This window comes from Rhinopithecus roxellana, chromosome 4 (assembly GCF_007565055.1).
Source record: "Rhinopithecus roxellana isolate Shanxi Qingling chromosome 4, ASM756505v1, whole genome shotgun sequence".
Taxonomy (NCBI): Eukaryota; Metazoa; Chordata; class Mammalia; order Primates; family Cercopithecidae; genus Rhinopithecus; species Rhinopithecus roxellana.
The window spans coordinates 169,632,687-169,650,788 of record NC_044552.1 but is presented as its reverse complement, the minus strand read 5'-3'; the positions used below and the strand labels follow the sequence as shown (position 1 = coordinate 169,650,788).

General features: G+C 35.4%; 1 non-coding gene across 1 annotated transcript; it reads right to left on the bottom strand.

Moving 5' to 3' along the window:
* Window positions 1–289: 289 nt before the first annotated feature.
* On the bottom strand, window positions 290–453 carry LOC115897232. Its single transcript, XR_004057148.1, has one exon. It is a non-coding gene; the product is annotated as a U1 spliceosomal RNA (small nuclear RNA).
* Between the last annotated feature and the right edge of the window lie 17,649 nt (window positions 454–18,102).

The following is an 18,102-nucleotide window of genomic DNA, read 5'->3' as shown; positions in this document are numbered from 1 at the left end:
TCTGATAATCATCAATAATATGTGCTTAGACAACACATTTACTGGATTAGGTATGTCATTTTAGACTATGATTTAAAAAATACACCCTGTGAAAAATCCTGTCAGAGATCTGTCCTTGTTTAAACCTGTAATGAATTTCCATATCCCAATAGCTAGGCTTTTCTTAGTCAAATTAAGGCAGGTTCTATAAATCAAGGCAATCAAGCAGTAACATCAAGGTCTTCCATTGCTTTAAACACTCTAAATGGCCTGGATTGTGTGTGTGTGTGTGTGTGTGTGTGTGTGTGTGTGTGTGTGTGTGTGAATGCAGTCCCCCACTACCAGAAATTATGCATTCGAGTTCCCCACATTTGGGGAAATCGCAGGGGTCAGCACATCCGGAGTGCAATTGCTAAGCCTCGACCTGGGAAAACCACTTTCGTGATCATGGAATTTCCCCTGCCAGGTAAGTATAGGCCAGGTTTTGGCAGTTGCAATTAACTAGAATAAATTTTGTTTATTAACTTATAAATAAATTGAGGTACATATTAGAATGATTATCTCAAAGAACTTGTCAGGGTGCAATTCTCAGAATGTGGGGTTAAAAATGATTATTTGATCATTTTAATTGTGAATGATTATTTTTCACTGTAAGGTGTTACTGTCATCAGCCAAGTTCTAGCAGCAGGAAATTACTGTTTGTGGTTTGCACTGCCCAAGGTCTACAATGATGGTTGATTCAGCCAAACAGGGTGATTGTGCTTTCTATACTTTAGACTTTGTAGCTACTGAATACAATGTAAAATACTGTCAAAAAACTCAGTGTATTTGATAGAATTTAAAAAACAGTTAAAGAAGTGACCACTGCTAATTAAATTCTGAAACATCAAAAAATTTGAATTAAAATAATTTTTACATTATTTCAAACATCAATACTCAAGAGGGAACAAAGTTTTACCCTATAAAGATTTTAGTTTATGAAAGCCGAAATGATCTTTTACGAAGTCTTAGCGTTGTCAGCAGAATTACCTAAGCAACTAAGAAAAGCAACACTGTCTCTGGATCTCCACAAAAGCCTGGAAACCATAAAGTAGTTGCTTATGAATTTGAGAATCTCTTTTCTTAGTTAAAACTTATTGAACTCTACCACTTGCAAAAATCTTAAATCCAAAGACCTACTCTCTTCAATACCTGTGATTCTTCCGCTTCTCTCAAGTTGCCTCTTCTCTCAACACGCCATTTTTCCTCATGGCCTCGACGTATTCCTTTTCTCTTAGTTCAATTGTCCCTTCTTGGTTCTACTTTTCCCCTCTACTTCTTGTGCTTCTACCATCCTTAACCAAGCAGTTAATTCCCTGCCATAACTGAAAGCAGTCACTGCCCATGTCTAATTTTAGTTCAAAAATGGCCTGGGTTTTGTGTGGAACATTGCCTCACTGTGCAGACTGGTGCTGCATAACAGTTACGGTTTTCATTCTAAGCTGGACCCTCAGTACTTCTGAGTGTCACTTCTACTCGCTCTTAGTAATGACCTTTCTTATTCTTTATTGAGGCATTGTGGCAGAATAGAAAAGCATGGACATTGTTGACAGACCTTGATTCAAATCCCAGCTTCAGCACTTAATATCTGCATGCTATTTAGCATGCTATTAACTGATTTAATTCTGTTTCCATATATGTAAAATAGGAATAATAATTCTTGTAGGATTTTCTGTAAGGACTTAATATAAGAAAGGTGATTTGGTAAATAGGTCAATGTTAATGGTTATAGTCATTCTTATGCAGCTTGGTCTGGTCTCTAAAAGTTTACTAAGTTTCTTAAATTTTCCACTATATCTCCAGTGCCTAATTATCAACAGACAAGATTGTCTTTTATTGTTATATCAAGAATACAAGTTATCAAGTGAGTACATTCTCAACTTCTCATCCCCTCCACTTCTATACATACCTATGATGTTACTCATTAGTCCCTTCCCTCCTATTTTAGAGTAACACATATTTCATTTTCTTTTCAAAGACCCTAGAGACAGTATAACACATTGACTAAGAGAACAGTTCTTGGTGCCCAATTGCCTGGGACTTATTCTTCCCTCTACTACTTGGGCCAGTTGGCCAACCTCCCTGCATCTCAATTTCTCTACATCTAAAATGGATACAATGAATACATGTACCTCATATGGTTCTGAAACAGATTGAATTAAATGGAACATTGAAAACACAAAGAGCCTGATACACATATACACTTCTGTTAGCTATTAGCAATTATTACTACTATGAGCTATTATCACTTTCTGTCTCATCAGGGTGTCAGTTCGCAAATTCTTGCCTCTGTCCTGAGTCTTTAGTCACTTCTCCACTGGCTCCTTCTTAGCCTACTTAAGCATTTGTTAATGGAAACTTTTCCTCACCTGGCTTTGTTGCACTTTTGCTGTATTTCCTTTCATGGATAAATGTTATGAAAGAGTAGGCTCATTCCAATACTCTGATTGTACTAATTTAACTATTCCTCATTCTTCAATTCAATACATTATGACTTCTATTCACACTGCTCTACTGAAACTACTTTCATTCAGGTCCACTATGATCTCCCAATGGGGAAACTCAGTGGCATATTTCCAGGCAGCATCCCATGTATGGGATGACATTTGACACTATTGCCCATTTAGAACTTCCTGAGATCTTCTATTTAGTGTCTATGATAGTGTTTATTTTTCATTTCATCTGGACATCACTCTTAAGTTTTTTCTGACTCTCCTTTTGTACATACTTTAAATCTAGACAAACATTTGATTATGCAAATTTCTTCCACACCATATTTTGGCAAAATATAGCTTCGAGTGTGTACTGTATATGTCTTCTTCTCTATACACTATAATGTCTGCATCTCTTCATATTATGAAGAAATCATTTTACACAGATGGACTTGCCTTAATCTAGGTCATATCCATTTTCAATAAACTTTATTCTTCCAACTTATTTTACAGTAGGCATCTAATAATTGGTCTTTAATCTTCTACTCCCTTAAGCCCATGCTCCACTCTATTTCTGGATTTTTTTTTCTCTTGTAACCTCAATCTAATGATGTCTGTTTTCTATGTGAAAACATCACATTACATTATATTTATTATAGGGCAAAGCCCACGTGTCTTCTTATATTAATTAGGTCCTATTTAAATTGTTTGAGAAACCCTTACTCATACCCTAAAACTCCATTTCAATTTTATATTGTCTGTTAAAATTACCTTAATTTCCCAAGATAATGAGCTGCTAGGTTATTTGCTCTCAGATTTTTTTTGTTTTTTACTCTTCTCTTATATCCTTTTACAGACTTCTGTAATTTATTTATTTACATATCTGTCTCTTCACTAAATCATCCTTTTAGGATTCTGGTAATCTAACATCTCTAAAATACAACATATACGTGGATATATTTTTCTAAATAACTATTTTCTATAAAAGTAGGTAGTGTTTTGGGATGTAGGGGATTTTAATTCTATTTTACATTTGTTTATTGCCTATTTAATTTTTTTCTGTATTAAATGAGATATTTTATGTAATTTAAAAATATTCTGTGACACAAAATATTTTTGCCATTTTCTACAACATTATAAATCAACCCTCAAAACAAAAAAGTGAAATACTCGTAAAAGGAACTGTCAGGAAATGACTAGAGTTATAAGATTTATTGTATTTACTATCTTCTCAAAATTTTTTCAGCTTATAAACATCTTGTGTGGATTTAATCCAATTCACTGTGTAGATAACACTGATTCTAGTGATATGATTTACTCTTGAGATGTTTTATTTCCATAGTAGCTACTGAAAAAATCTCATCATTTTCAAAGACCTAGTAGTCATACACACACACACACACACACACACATACACATACATATATAATTAAATTTTCATTAAATTATAAAATCTTAAGTTTGCATATAAAATATTAAAACTTAATCAAGGCAAAGCAAGATCAGCAATAGAAATCCTGTTGAATTCTTGTAAAAGAAACCATAGGTTTAAAAACATGATTTTAAAAAGATCATTTTACACAGTTGGTGAAGTCAAGGCAAAACTAATTTATGACTCATGGCAAATTCTGAAGAACGCCAAACTATATATGCATACCTAAACTGTGAGCCAAAAGCATTTAAAACTTTTCTGACATTGGCAAGGGAGGAGGGCAGTAGATTCCAGAAATTTAAACACTCGTAAGACATTATTATTTTCATCATTAAGTTTCTCTCATTATTTTTCTCTACTCCTATGTTTTCTAAGTGGATACATACTAATACATTAAATATTTCACTTCATTTGGATTAAGAGCTGCATGCTCATTGAAAGGTCTTTATCAATGACTGAAATTTATGTTTCCAAGTTATTATTTCAGTAAGGATATTGGAGTTTTCCACTAATATTTTAAATATTTTAAATATGAAGACTTTAAAAAATTTATGTTGCTATCAGGGAATTACTCTATCAATAGCAAAGTGTAATAACATCATTTGGTTGTATAAAATAGTGAAGAATTAGAAAGAGATTGACAATGTTCACCAAATCATTCCACATTACAAACTTTATTTGAAATGGAGACCCACATTAGTCAATATTAGTATGGTTACTCCACCACTATTAGTGTAACGAAATGGAATGTCACATCCTAAACCACGAAGGTGCTATTGCTGAATACAAATGTCCTTTGATATGGAGGTAACAGTTTATAAGCGTGGTAGCATTAGTTATCAGCAAACTGTTTTGCTAGAAGTAAAAATTATTATAACTACAAAGTTTATATCCTTTTAAAGAAAAAATTACAATTGCATTTATTGAAAAGACATCTCTTTCAAATTAATCGTATCATCCAACACAATCTTTAACCAAAAATCTTGGAATAACCCTCCTTAGATAAGAGTTATGAAATGGAATATTTTGAGGCAAGAATAGAAGGGATAAATAAATACATCTGATTTTTTTTAAAGCTTTCTTCATATAGAAAGTACACAGTGCTCCTCACAGTATTCAATTAATTAATATGTTAGCACAGTTAACAGAAAGAGCTTTGCAGTTAAGCCTGTGTTCAAATTTCTGTTTTGTCGTTGAGATGTGGTGCAAAGCAGGTTTTCTTGCTTTTAGGACCATGGGCAATTATAAGACACTTCATAAAAAGTAAGAATTATCAATAAAAATTCAAACAACTAATTGTTAGACATTCAACTTACTTTTACATTGCAATTTAAAAAAGAAATTACAGAGTTAACAACTGAAGTACATTTTTTTCTCCCAAACTTTTTCTGTACTAATAACATAAAGCTATGATGGCCTGAAAACAATATTTAGTGACACGTGGAATGTTCCATTAACAATATTCAACACAGGTAAAATGTTTGTTAGAATCACACATGTGTATGTTAAGGTAAGAAAGGGAAATACCACAGTTAAGATGCTTAACTCTAGAGTAAAGGCTATTGAGACTGTGAAGTATTAAAAAAGTTTCAAAATAGGGATTGGCCATTTGGCGAAATGAATTCAAAGTCTAATTTTTTAATAAACTAGCTTTGTGAACCTGAACTACTTGGAGTGTCTGTGCTTCACTTCTCTACTTCTCTAAGAAGAGGAGTAGATTAGATCAAGAGGACTTAATGTATTTTTTTGGCAGAAAAAAAGTCATTTTTTATTTTTCTGGAGTTTGAGTTGGTGACAATCATCTTGCATACTGAACAGTAAGAAGACAGAGAAATCCACAGATAATAAAATTCCAAGTCTCTCAAAATGGAGCTGATATCGGATTTTGTCAACTGCATCCTTTTCACCTTGGCAATGAATGTGGGTTAGCAGAGAAATTCTGTGTTAGGATAACAAGCAAAATGGTGGATCAATTTCTACTGTAAGCTCAATGGCTGAGGACCATTAGACACAATGAAGACCAACATTAAAATAAAGCTTATAAGTTTCATGATCACCAAAATAATTACCATCAGAATTTATTTTAATATTTAAAATGCTTTTATTGAATGTTATAATTGTATATTAAAATAAAACATAGCGCCTTTATGGAAAGTATATCTAAAGTATTTTTTAGAAAATTAGATTATACAATTAAAAACAGATGAACATGTACTATAATTTTCTTAATTGTCTTTTAATATCAAATTTTACTTAGTATTTTATTAGTATAAAATAGTATTTAGTGAAATATAATTTTGAGTAAAACTGAATTTATTAAATTAATTAGTAGTTAACAGACTTTGTAACATACATTTCGGAATCTTTAATACTCTTTATTGATGGTCAATATGAATCTCACTGCACATAAAATATTCTCCTATTTTATTTTGCTTATACTTTATTATTTTCTTCCAAATTTATAAAAAATTTGAGTGCTAGGTACCATTATATCCATTTTATCTTATTAGTATTATTTATAAAATTACAGATGGGAAGGGTCTCACTATGTTGCCCAGGATGGTCTTGAACTCCTGAACTGAAGTGATCCTCTTGTCTCAACCTCCCAGCACGTAGCTGGGGCTACAGGCACACCATCCCTGCACGTGGCTTAAATCCATTTTATAGTGAGGAAACCAGGGCTCAGAAAAAGTAATTATTCAAGATAAATTACTTAGTAAGAGGCAGAGGTGGGATTCTTATACAAGTCTTATGACTCCAGAATCTGTGCTTAATTATCATGGGACCCCTTACTTATGGAATTATTCTACAAATATTTATCGAGTACCTATAATGTTTGGAATAACTTTCCAGGCAGTGGGTCTACAGGAGTGAACAAAATACACCAAAAAACATTGTCCTCCTGGAGTTTGCAAGTGGGGTGTGAAAGAAATGAAACTAAATAAATAAAATATACAGTATTTTAGATTTTGATGGGTGCCAAACAGAAACAAGAAAAAGGGGATAATGGTGTGAAGAGGAAGGATTACAATTATATAGAGTATATTCAGGGAAGACCACTCTGAGAAGATAATACACTTTTTAAACCTGAAGGAACTGAAGGAAACATGCCATGAGATAGGGGGTAATGACTCAAGGAGGACAAAGCATGTGCGAGGCTGTGAGGTGGGAGAATGCCTGGCAAGTTCAAAGCACATTAAGAAGGACAGTATAACTAGAACAGAGTAAATAAGTGGGACTGTAGAAGATGAGGTGAGAAAGGCAAAGGTAGCCAGATTGCATAGGACCTGTAGCCATTGCGCTTAAATTACCTTTTTGTCTGAGTGAGATAAGGGGCCACAGGAGAATCTTGGGAATAGTGTCATGATCTGACCTAAATTTTATCAATATTGAGACAGGGCTAAAGGGGAGAAAGAATTGAGGCAGAAACTACTGAGGAGGTTATTGGCAATAATTAAGAGGCCTTGGGATACTAAGTATGGAGGAGGTAGTGGGAAGTCATTGGGTTTTGGATGTGTTTTGAAGGAAGAGTTAATGGGATTCTCTGTAGATTCAATGTGAGTTAAGAGAAAAAATGTTGTAAAGGATGGCAAGATATTTTGTAAACAACTGAAAGGATGGAATTGCCCTTATTTGAGATGGGTAAGAGGAGGTTTGGAGGGAGGTTAAAGATGAGGAATTTAGCTTTGGGTATAAAAAACCGACATGCCTTTTATACATCCAAGTGGAGATATGATATGTAATTGGGCCTGGGGTTTAGAGGAGAGGTTCAGAATACAATGGGAGACATCAGTGCATAGAAAAGACTGAATGAAAGTAAATGAGTGAGGATATAAAGAGACAAAAGAATTAAACCATCGGTTATTTCAACATTCAGAAGTTGTTGGGAAGATAAAGAAGAAACATCAAGGGAAAATAACGTGTGGCTGTAAAGGGAGATCAACCAGGATTGTGGTAAGCTGAAGTCAAAGAATATGTCTACAGGTGGAACGCATGATCAACTGGGAGTCAATTAATATAAGAACTGAAAATTGGCCATTGGGTTTACCAGTATGAAGGTCATTGGCAACCTCAAAAAGAACGGTGTCAGTGATGTGGTAGAAGAAAAGCTCCAGAGAGTGGCTTCAAGAGAGAATTTGAAGAGATAATATTTTGAGGAGTTTTACTTCTAAAGAAAATAAGGTATATGGAGTGTTTTGAGGTACTAAGAGGAATATTTTTATATGGAAAAAAATCAACATTTGTATGTATTGATGGAAAACCCAAAAGAGGTAGAAAAATTGACAATGTAGGACAGCAAAATGAGAATTGTTGAATCAATATTCTTGTACTGGAGAGAATAGATGAGATTAGAATGCAAGTGGAGAGGTAGGCCTTTGCTGGGAACAAAGGATAAACAGTCATGCATTTTAAACAGAGGGAAGACAGACTAGGTGGGACAAGATCCAAGTATATGGCAAATGTGGTGGTTTGTGGATGTTTTCTTCTGATGTTCTCAATCATTGGCTAAAAGTGAATATTTTTTATATGATGCTACATTGAATTACAGTTGTGTACCATATAATTGATAGTGACAGGAAACAGACAAATTCCTAGGCACACAGGGAAGGGTCTCCTGTGAAACCTGGCCTTCAAGCCAAGGACAGTCTAAAGCCTGAAAACCAAATTGCCAGTCCTGGATAGAGTCCACCACCAGAGTGAGAACTTCTATTCCCGTCTTACCCACTCTTTCTCAACTGGTTCCTTCTGAATGATGCCTTTTAACCAGCGAATGGTGCTTTTTCCAAGACCACTCATGGACCAATTAGCACTCACTCCCCCATTCTGTCCCCACAAAAACCCAGGACTCTGACTCACAGATGGCTACCTGCTTTAGCGTCCCCTCTCCATGCTGAGAGCTTACTTTCCGTTGCTCAATACAATTCTACTCTGCCTTTCTTACTCTCCAGTGTTCGTGTACTTTATTCCTCTTGGTTGCAGGACAAGAACCCGGAACTTGCCAAACTGGGAGTGAAAGAACTGTAGCACTCTTGCTTGCCGAGCTGTGAGTGGCAGGAGTAAATGAGCTCTAACACTCCCTCCCACTTGCCGAACTAAGAGAAAAAAAGCCACAACATAAGAACATTTTGGTCAATGATGGACGGGTATAGGATGGTGGTCCCATAAGACAACAGTGGAGCTGAAAAGTTCCTATTGCCTAGGATGCTGTAGTGTAACGAATTCCATTCCTCACGTGTTTGTGGTGATGCTGGTGTAGAGAAAGCTACTGTGCTGCCAGTCATATAGCACAAACAATTATGTGTAGTATACAATACTTGATACTAATAACTATGTTACTGGTTTATGTTTACTATGCTACACATATTATTGTTATTTTAGAGTTGTTTTACATATATATGAGCAAAGAACTGTAATTCAATGTAGCATCATATAAAAATATTCACTTTTAGCCAATGATTGAGAACATCAGAAGAAAACATCCACAAACCACCACATTTCCCATATACTTGGATCTTGTCCCACCTAGTCGGTCTTCCCTCTGTTTAAAATGCATGAACTGTTTATCCTTTGTTCCCAGCAAAGGCCTACCTCTCCACTTGCATTCTAATCTCATCTATTCTCTCCAGTACAGGAATATATGAGCAATGCATTGCACTATAACATGCCTAGGCAACAGGTATTTTTCAGCTCTATTATAATCTTGTGGAACCACCATCCTATTTATATATGGAATAACAACTCCATGCCTGTTATTGCCCCTGAAGATTTTCCAATGGGACAAGACGTGGAGGTGGAAGACAATAATATGGATGCTGCTGACCCTATGGAGACCTAGGCTAATGTGTATGTATGTGTCTTAGTTTTTAACAAAAAAGTTTTAAAAGTTATACATATATACATGCACACACATATATATGTATATGTGTGTATGTGTGTGCATATATATATGTGTGTGTGTGTGTGTGTATCAAAAGTATTTTCTTGCCGTGTGCGGTGGCTCAAGCCTGTAATCCCAGCACTTTGAGAGGCCGAGACGGGCGGATCACGAGGTCAGGAGATCGAGACCATCCTGGCTAACACGGTGAAACCCCGTCTCTACTAAAAAATACAAAAAACTAGCCGGGCGAGGTGGCGGGCGCCTGTAGTCCCAGCTACTCGGGAGGCTGAGGCAGGAGAATGGCGTGAACCCGGGAGGCGGAGCTTGCAGTGAGCTGAGATCCGGCCACTGCACTCCAGCCTGGGCGAGAGAGCGAGACTCCGTCTCAAAAAAACAAAACAAAACAAAAAAAAAAAAAGTGTTTTCTTTTGTTATATATAACAGGAAAAAGCTTACAGAATAAGTATATAAAGAAAATACTTTTACCAGCACTTTGGGAGGCCGAGGCGGGCAGATCACGAGTCAGGAGATCGAGACCATCCTGGCTAACATGGTGAAACCCTGTCTCCACTAAAAATACAAAAAACTAGCCGGGCGTGGTGGCGGGCGCCTGTAGTCCCAGCTACTCGGGAGGCTGAGGCAGGAGACTGGTGTGAACCCGGGAGGCGGAGGTTGCCGTGAGCCGAGATCGCACCACGGCACTCTAGCCTGGGTGACTGGGCAAGACTCAGTCCCCCCAAAAAAACAAAAACAAAAACTTTTGTCCAGCTATACAATATGTTTGTTTTATCCTAAGTGTTATTACAAGAGGCAAAAAGCTAACAAAAATTTTTAAAGTAAAAAAGTTACAGTAAGCTAAATTTGTTATTGAAGAAAGAAAATTTAAAAAATAAATCTAGTGTAGCCTAAGTGTACAGTGTTTACAAAGTCTATAGTAGTACACAGTAGCATCCTAGGCCTTTAAATTCACTCACCACTCACTCACTGACTCACCCAAAGCAACTTCCATTCCTGTAAGCTCCATTCATGACAAGCGGCCTATACAGGTGTACCATGTTTTAGTTTTTATACTGTACTTTTACTCTATCTTTTCTATGTAGATATGTTTAGAGACACAAATCCTTGCTATTGTATTATAATTGCCTACAGTATTCAGTACAGTAACATGCTATACAGGTTTGCAGCCTAGAAGCCATAGGCTATACCATGTAGCCTAGGTGTGTAGTAGGATCTACCCTCTAGCTTTGTGTCAGTATACTGTATTTTGCACGATGATGAAATCAAATCACCTAATGATGCCTTTCTCAGAACACACCTTCACTGTGAAGTGTCACACAACTGTACATGATATCCAAATTAGGCAGGCAAACCTTAGGTATCTGAAATTAGAAACTTGCTCAATTTAACATTTTAAATTAGGAATTCAAATATGCATAAACTGTGAACACAAGCTTTTGGTAACTGTAGCCAAATCACATCATGCCTGTTAAATGATTGCATTTTTGTTGTTATAATAAAAGTTTATGTTTATTCATGGAAAGAGCTACTGTTCTACTCTAGATCTTTTTTTCTTCAGAAATAAAAAGATGGTAATCATCATTATCAACCTTATCTTTGAAAAACAGACAGCAATAAATATTATGCATTTTTTATGTGAAGTTAAAAGTACTATAGGATGAATGAGTACTTTCTATTTTGTGATGAAGTGACTTTTTTCAGTGACATGGGTCAGTAGGAGAAAGAATACAATGTATATTAAATGTGCATTAAAATCCTGGATTTCAACCATCTGATAACATTTCTTGTCAAACTATTCTAATAGCTCCTATTGCTTTCAGAAATGTGTAAATAAAATCTTAACAAAAATAAAGAAAATGAGCTTTTTCCTTTCTCTATGCTTCATGCCAGAAGACAAAGGTTTATATTTTACCTTCCTGTTAGCAGGTACCTAAAGAATTTAGGATGTGGGCTTTATCCAAGAGAAGTACGCCCAAAAGTTGCTTAAAAAAAGGAAATATAAAAAGACTGTTCATTTACGCTGCATTTAGAATGTTCTGTGGCTTAAAAAGATGTTTAGAGTGGGATTTAGTGTAATAGGTTTGGCAACAAAATCAGTGCAGTTCATGCAAGTGATGACTTGATGCAGACCCAGCTAACTAACACGTATCATGTGTTTGCTTTGGCAGAGAATTTGGAAACATAATTTAGAGAGAGGAATTATATTATTCAACATATTTCATTTTTGTTGTTTTGTGGTATTAAATAAAATTGAATCAGACTCATAAAGGTAGAATTCACAGATATCTTCCCACTGTTTGGAACCATGTTAGAAACTTTCCTTAATAAAACAAGAGAGAAGAGGATAATTTCCCTTATTTCATGTGTCTCTTAATTACTGATTTCTCATAAATAGATTTGTGACTAGTCACTTCTCAATTGATACCATGTTTATAAATTTACTTCGTCTAAAAGCAATATTATAAAATGTCCTTTTTCAACATTTCTAATATAATCATGGCATATAGAATCTTCTATTTAAACTTCGATGGCCAACAACATGACTGCCACTTGTGGCAATGATTACATACGCTATTCCAAGACTTTGTTACTTATATGTTAATTCATAGATTTGATTTTTTCTTCAGATATGATATTAAAGCTTTTTGCATATAAATCAATTATTTAAATATTGCTACAAGGTTTCAAAGGACTTTCTTGGCATATTAAAATATTTGAATTATCACTGTTTACAGAAACCCAGACACATTAATGGCATGATTGACCCAAGGCTGGAAACACACACACACACACACACACACAACTTGTTACCTTGAAAATATTTTTAAAAATCTATCAGGGAATCATTCAAACCTTCCTCCCATCCCCTGTTTTCTTCCTCCTCACACACAGGCACATACACCCACAGGAGCTATTAACAACTGGAAGCCTTGCAAGTGATTCTCAGAGGTCCTCACTCCTGTCCCCATACTACATGGTCACTACCCTCCACATACCTACTTAATGTCTGATTCCATTTTACGGGATTGAAAGTTATTTTATATGTTATTCTGACCATTATAAATAAGACAGTTAGGTTGAATATACTAAATTGGCTGCAGGAACCAGACACACTATTTTCTACTACAGATTAGCTTGTCTTTCTATGCCGTGTTAGTAAGCTATGAAATTCAGGAGATAATGGGATATTTTCCTCAATGAAAACTAAAATGTTTTTGAAGCTGGAGGGGGTTTAATACAACATATATAAATGTATTATGCTATTACACAGGAGAGTGCTGCAGACTGATGAAATACCCAACTGATATTTGAAAGTAAATGTAACAATTATTTGAAGAGAACTCTTTTTTGATGATTTTGATGATTTTGGACAAGTTAACTACTGTAAGTCTCAGTTACATGGGTATAAAAATAAGGATACTGATACCTAACTAATTTCCAAAGATAAATAAGAATAACATTAATTACATGCTATGTATTTTGCTTGGTACGTGGGCTCCTTCTTTTCCCCTCACTAGACTGCAATCTTGATTGTAGGATTTTGAGATTTATTTTAAATAATTGATCCATATTGTGTCTTTGATTATAAATGTTCAATGCATTGAACTCTCCACCGTACTTATTATTAGTGGAACATATATCGATTTTATTTTCTAGTGAGTGCTAGGAAGAGCTATAACGTGAATCTCATCAGTTTTCTTTCTATTTGCTATTTGACTTTTAGAATGTTGTTGGGTGTTGACAATCCTTAAGATAGAGGAAAGAATTAATAGCTAGTGACTGCCTAGACATGAAGGGTGTTGAGTGTGAGATGAAGATGGTGATGCAATCACCCCCACATAAGACATTGGTCAGGGTTCAGTGGAAAGGTTAAGTGCAGTTGTCAGCATATTCTCATAGGTGCTGAGAGAATATTCAGGAGAAAAGAAACCACAACCGCCAGACAACGGGCGAGGTATTAGGTTGATATAAAAGTAATTGCAGATTTGGTCACTAAAAGTATGGCCAAATGACATTTCTTTAAATGGTCAAAACTGCAATTACATTTGCACCAACCTAATACATTATATCTAATCCATATAACCTTCTGAGATTGGATATATTTATTTATCTTTAATTCATAAGAAAACAGACTGCTCAAGAAAGAGTTAAGCCCAAGACCATACAGCTGGCAAGTGAAGAAGCTGGAATTCACATGAGGATGATCTGCCTTTGAAAGGCATACTTTTTTTTTTTTCTCTAGAGCTTTCTCATAGTAGTGGAAAAGGAGAGCTAACTTTGTTTTAAAGTCATAAATACATATTACATATTCTTAAGAGACATTCATTAAATTTTTAGAATAACACAACTGTAAAGGCATTATTTTTTCCATTTAGTATGGAAAGAAACTTGGACACAGAGATTCAGTAACTTTCTTACGGCCACACAGCTACTACTTTAGTAAGCAGTGATTCAAACCCAGTTCTGTCCACTTCCAAACTGGTGCTTTTGCTAATACAACATTCTGCCTGGAGGTACAGGATCAGCAAGCGTGAAAGGTAGGCCTTTAGGGATAAAGATCTGCGGAATGTGTTTGAAATGTACACAGAGGAAGGGAGTGGAGAATCAGGACAAGAATCCAAGATGGAGCTTTTGCCACGTGGGAGGCAAAAGGCACGGACTTGACTTACGTTTCATCTTCTCTCACTTCTCTAGACACCTACTGCCTTGCAGAACTACTTTCTCTTCCCTAAAATTTCCATGCTATTCCAAATGTCTGTGCCTTTGAGCATGCATTTTCCTCTGTCTAGAGTATTCATTTGCTCTTCTATTCCTGGAAAACATCTCTTTAACCTTGAAAATGCAGTTCAAATTTTTTTGCTTTTGTAAATCTCCCTAATCCAACAAATGTTGAACTGAATGCCCTTTTTACTTTGAGAGCCTTTAATTTAATATTGCCTCAGATATTGCTTCAGAAGCATGACTATGACTCTCGAAGAATAAAATGGGCCTGCTAAGAGTCGATAGTCCTGTAGTTTTTCAAGACTTATATCTAAGTGTGAATTTGGTAATATTGCAAAATTATTCTAAACATATAAGCTCTTTAGATATTAGGACAAGAAAGAATTGAAAACAGTACACACACACACACACACACACACACACACACAACTTGTTACCTTGAAAATATTTTTAAAAATCTATCAGGGAATCATTCAAACCTTCCTCCCATCCCCTGTTTTCTTCCTCCTCACACACAGGCACATACACCCACAGGAGCTATTAACAACTGGAAGCCTTGCAAGTGATTCTCAGAGGTCCTCACTCCTGTCCCCATACTACATGGTCACTACCCTCCACATACCTACTTAATGTCTTTTACCATGCTTTGCACATACTAAGCACTATAATGAAAAATCGAAACTCAGAGGAATTAACACAACTATATGGATTAAAGAGAAATATGATCAAGGTTAGAATAAACTAGTTATGTGTAGGTTGTGGGCCTTTGCTGGGAAACAGTGGTTCTCTCAGGTAGGTTTTGAGTCCAACATCCTGTTTCCAACACATATTTATCAACACCCTCACAGCTATCTTTTATAAAAAAAACTACTATTGTATTACATGTGTCCTTGTGGCTATAAAATTTTGATTCAGCAGTAAAGTTAGATTTATTGACTGGGAGAGCAAGGACTGTTGATGTTTTTATCTGCTTCATGCCAATTCTATAGTGTGTCATAAAGTGGAACAGTAGATACTGTTTTTCAAATACCATTATTTTTTCCATTCACTCATCCATTGAGAATCATGAATTTTACAAGTAGATTTATTACTAGTACAAAATATAGTGATAAATTCAGTAACAGTTGTTTTATCTTCTTGTCCATTCATTGAACTTTCCATATGTACAATTGGGGTGATTAAAAAAAGAAGCAAGATTTACTAGGGTCAGCAAAGCAAAACACAAAATGTAGAGTTAGCAGTTAACTGGTAAATCTAGAATATTCTGGCAAAAATAAAAGACTTGTTTGGCTGTGTTCATTGTCTGTACTCAGATAATTGCCGACCCTTTGCTTTACTTCGGGCTTTATTGATCAAGGGAAAAAGTGCAGCAGAGATCTATGGTTTGATTCAATTACTGAAAATAGAAACATTGGTCTTTGAAGTATAACGTGAGTCATGGTCTCAAAGTTTTGTGGGCTGCTGCTAATGCCGAGAATTAAAGACTATTGCTTTTGTATTCTTGGTCAGTCATCAACAGTTGGCTTGAGCACTGAAGTACTAAAAAATAGGCTCATTAAGTAATAAATATCTCCAAGTTGGATGAACAAAACAGTTTCAAAATGTGTATTTGGTCTGGCATTTCTGCATTATTCATTAAACTCAAAAATGTAGACTTTTATCTCTAAGTTCTGCTCACTTACTTGCAGCTACTTTAGGAAATAGTTTTACTTCTCTTTACTTCCACAGTGAGAACTGCAAGATCGTTGTTGGTACAACTTAGCCACTGACTAACAGAAGCAACATGTTTACATTACTTTCCATATTTTTTTAACATCAGCATTTACTATCCTTTAAGAAGTCCTTAACGGTTTTCTTTCTTAAGGATGTCTTTTTTTCTTTTCTGGAAGAGTAAGTTGTGGACTCAATTAGGTTAATAACTTCTTACCCATGAGGCCATAATGAATTTATTCTACACTCAATAGCCTTTGGAGAACATTACTTAGTATTTAAAAGGCAAAAATCAGGATATAAGAAACCTTTTTTGGAAAGCTACATTTCCCAGATTCCTGCTGCTTAAAAAAACCATTTGGTCCCAGCACTTTGGGAGGCCGAGACAGGCGGATCATGAGGTCAGGAGGTCGAGACCATCCTGGCGAACACGGTGAAACCCCGTCTCTACTAAAAAAAAAAAAAAAAAAAAAAACCATTTGGATACTTTTAAATAAACTTTCCTGTATTAAATTGATGCCCCCTACTTGAAACTACCTACTCTTTTAGGAATGAAAGGGACTGAAAATTCTACTCTGGCTAAATAAAGAAATTTTAATAACCTGTCTAGGAGTTGAATTTAAGCGTACTAGCTTGTCACTGTATTGCCAAAACAAATGCAAATTCATTGCCTGGTATTGGAACCAACTTAGTAAGGTAACACTTCGTTTTTTGAGCATCATCGGGGGAATGAATTATTCTGCTTAAGTGAATTTTCTGTATAAATGCTTCAGAGTTATCTTTTAAAGAAATCAGGCATGCTGGGCTCTTGCTGAAAACCTTTTGTGACTTCCCATTGTCTAAAGAATAATGCAGTGCTTCATATCCTTTCAATTCCCCTATCACTTATGACCTATTTTAATCTGCTCACTCTTCTCTGGACCTATCTTGCTTCTTTAATTCTTTGAGTCTCAGATGCTATTCTGTGTGGCCACCAATGCCACACTTTACTTTCTCTGCTTAATGAACTCTTAGTCATCGTCAAAGTTACTCTCAAAGTTACCTTTTCTAATGTGTTATTTGGTTCCATATCATTTACTTACTCTTTTCTTTGTGTTTTCATGGATCTAATTTATGTTTTCAATATATAAGTCACAGTGTATTATGATTTTTATTTCTATATTAGTGTCCTTGAAAAAATTGGGAGTTAATAGTCATCGGGAAACATACACTCGTTCCCTCAAACTCACTATTTACAAAAATCTTACTGTCTTTTAGAGACTCACATAGTGACTGTGTATTAGGTACTATACAGTATTATATTTGTTATATAATATATAACAAAACATATGATATTATATTTGTTTACTGTGGTTGCTGAAATAAATTGCCCAAAATGGGGTGGCTTGAAACATTGGAAATTCATTCTCTCACAGTTCAGTAGCCAGAAATCTGAAACCAAAACGCCATTTGGGCCATACGCCCTTCAGAAACTCTGGGAGAGCATCTGTTTCATGCCTCTTCTAACTTCTGGTGCTGCCATCAATCTTTGGCATTCCTTGGTTTGTAGCCACACCACTGCAGTTTCTGCCACCATCTTTACATCACTGCCTTCTATGTGTGTCTGTCTCAAAACTCTATCCACCTTTCTCTTATAAGAATATATATAATTGCATTTAAGGCCTACCTTTATGATCCAGCATAAGCTCCCCTTTTCAATATCTCAACTGAATCACTTGTTTTTGGCCACATAAACTAATATTCATAGGTTCCAGGCATCAGTAAATGGGAATATCCTTGGGAGCCATTATCGGTCAATCACAGAGACTTAACACATTTTTGAAACTAAATTACCTATTTAAATATTAAAACTTTCAAAATATTAGGCCATATTTAAAGAAAACATAACTAAA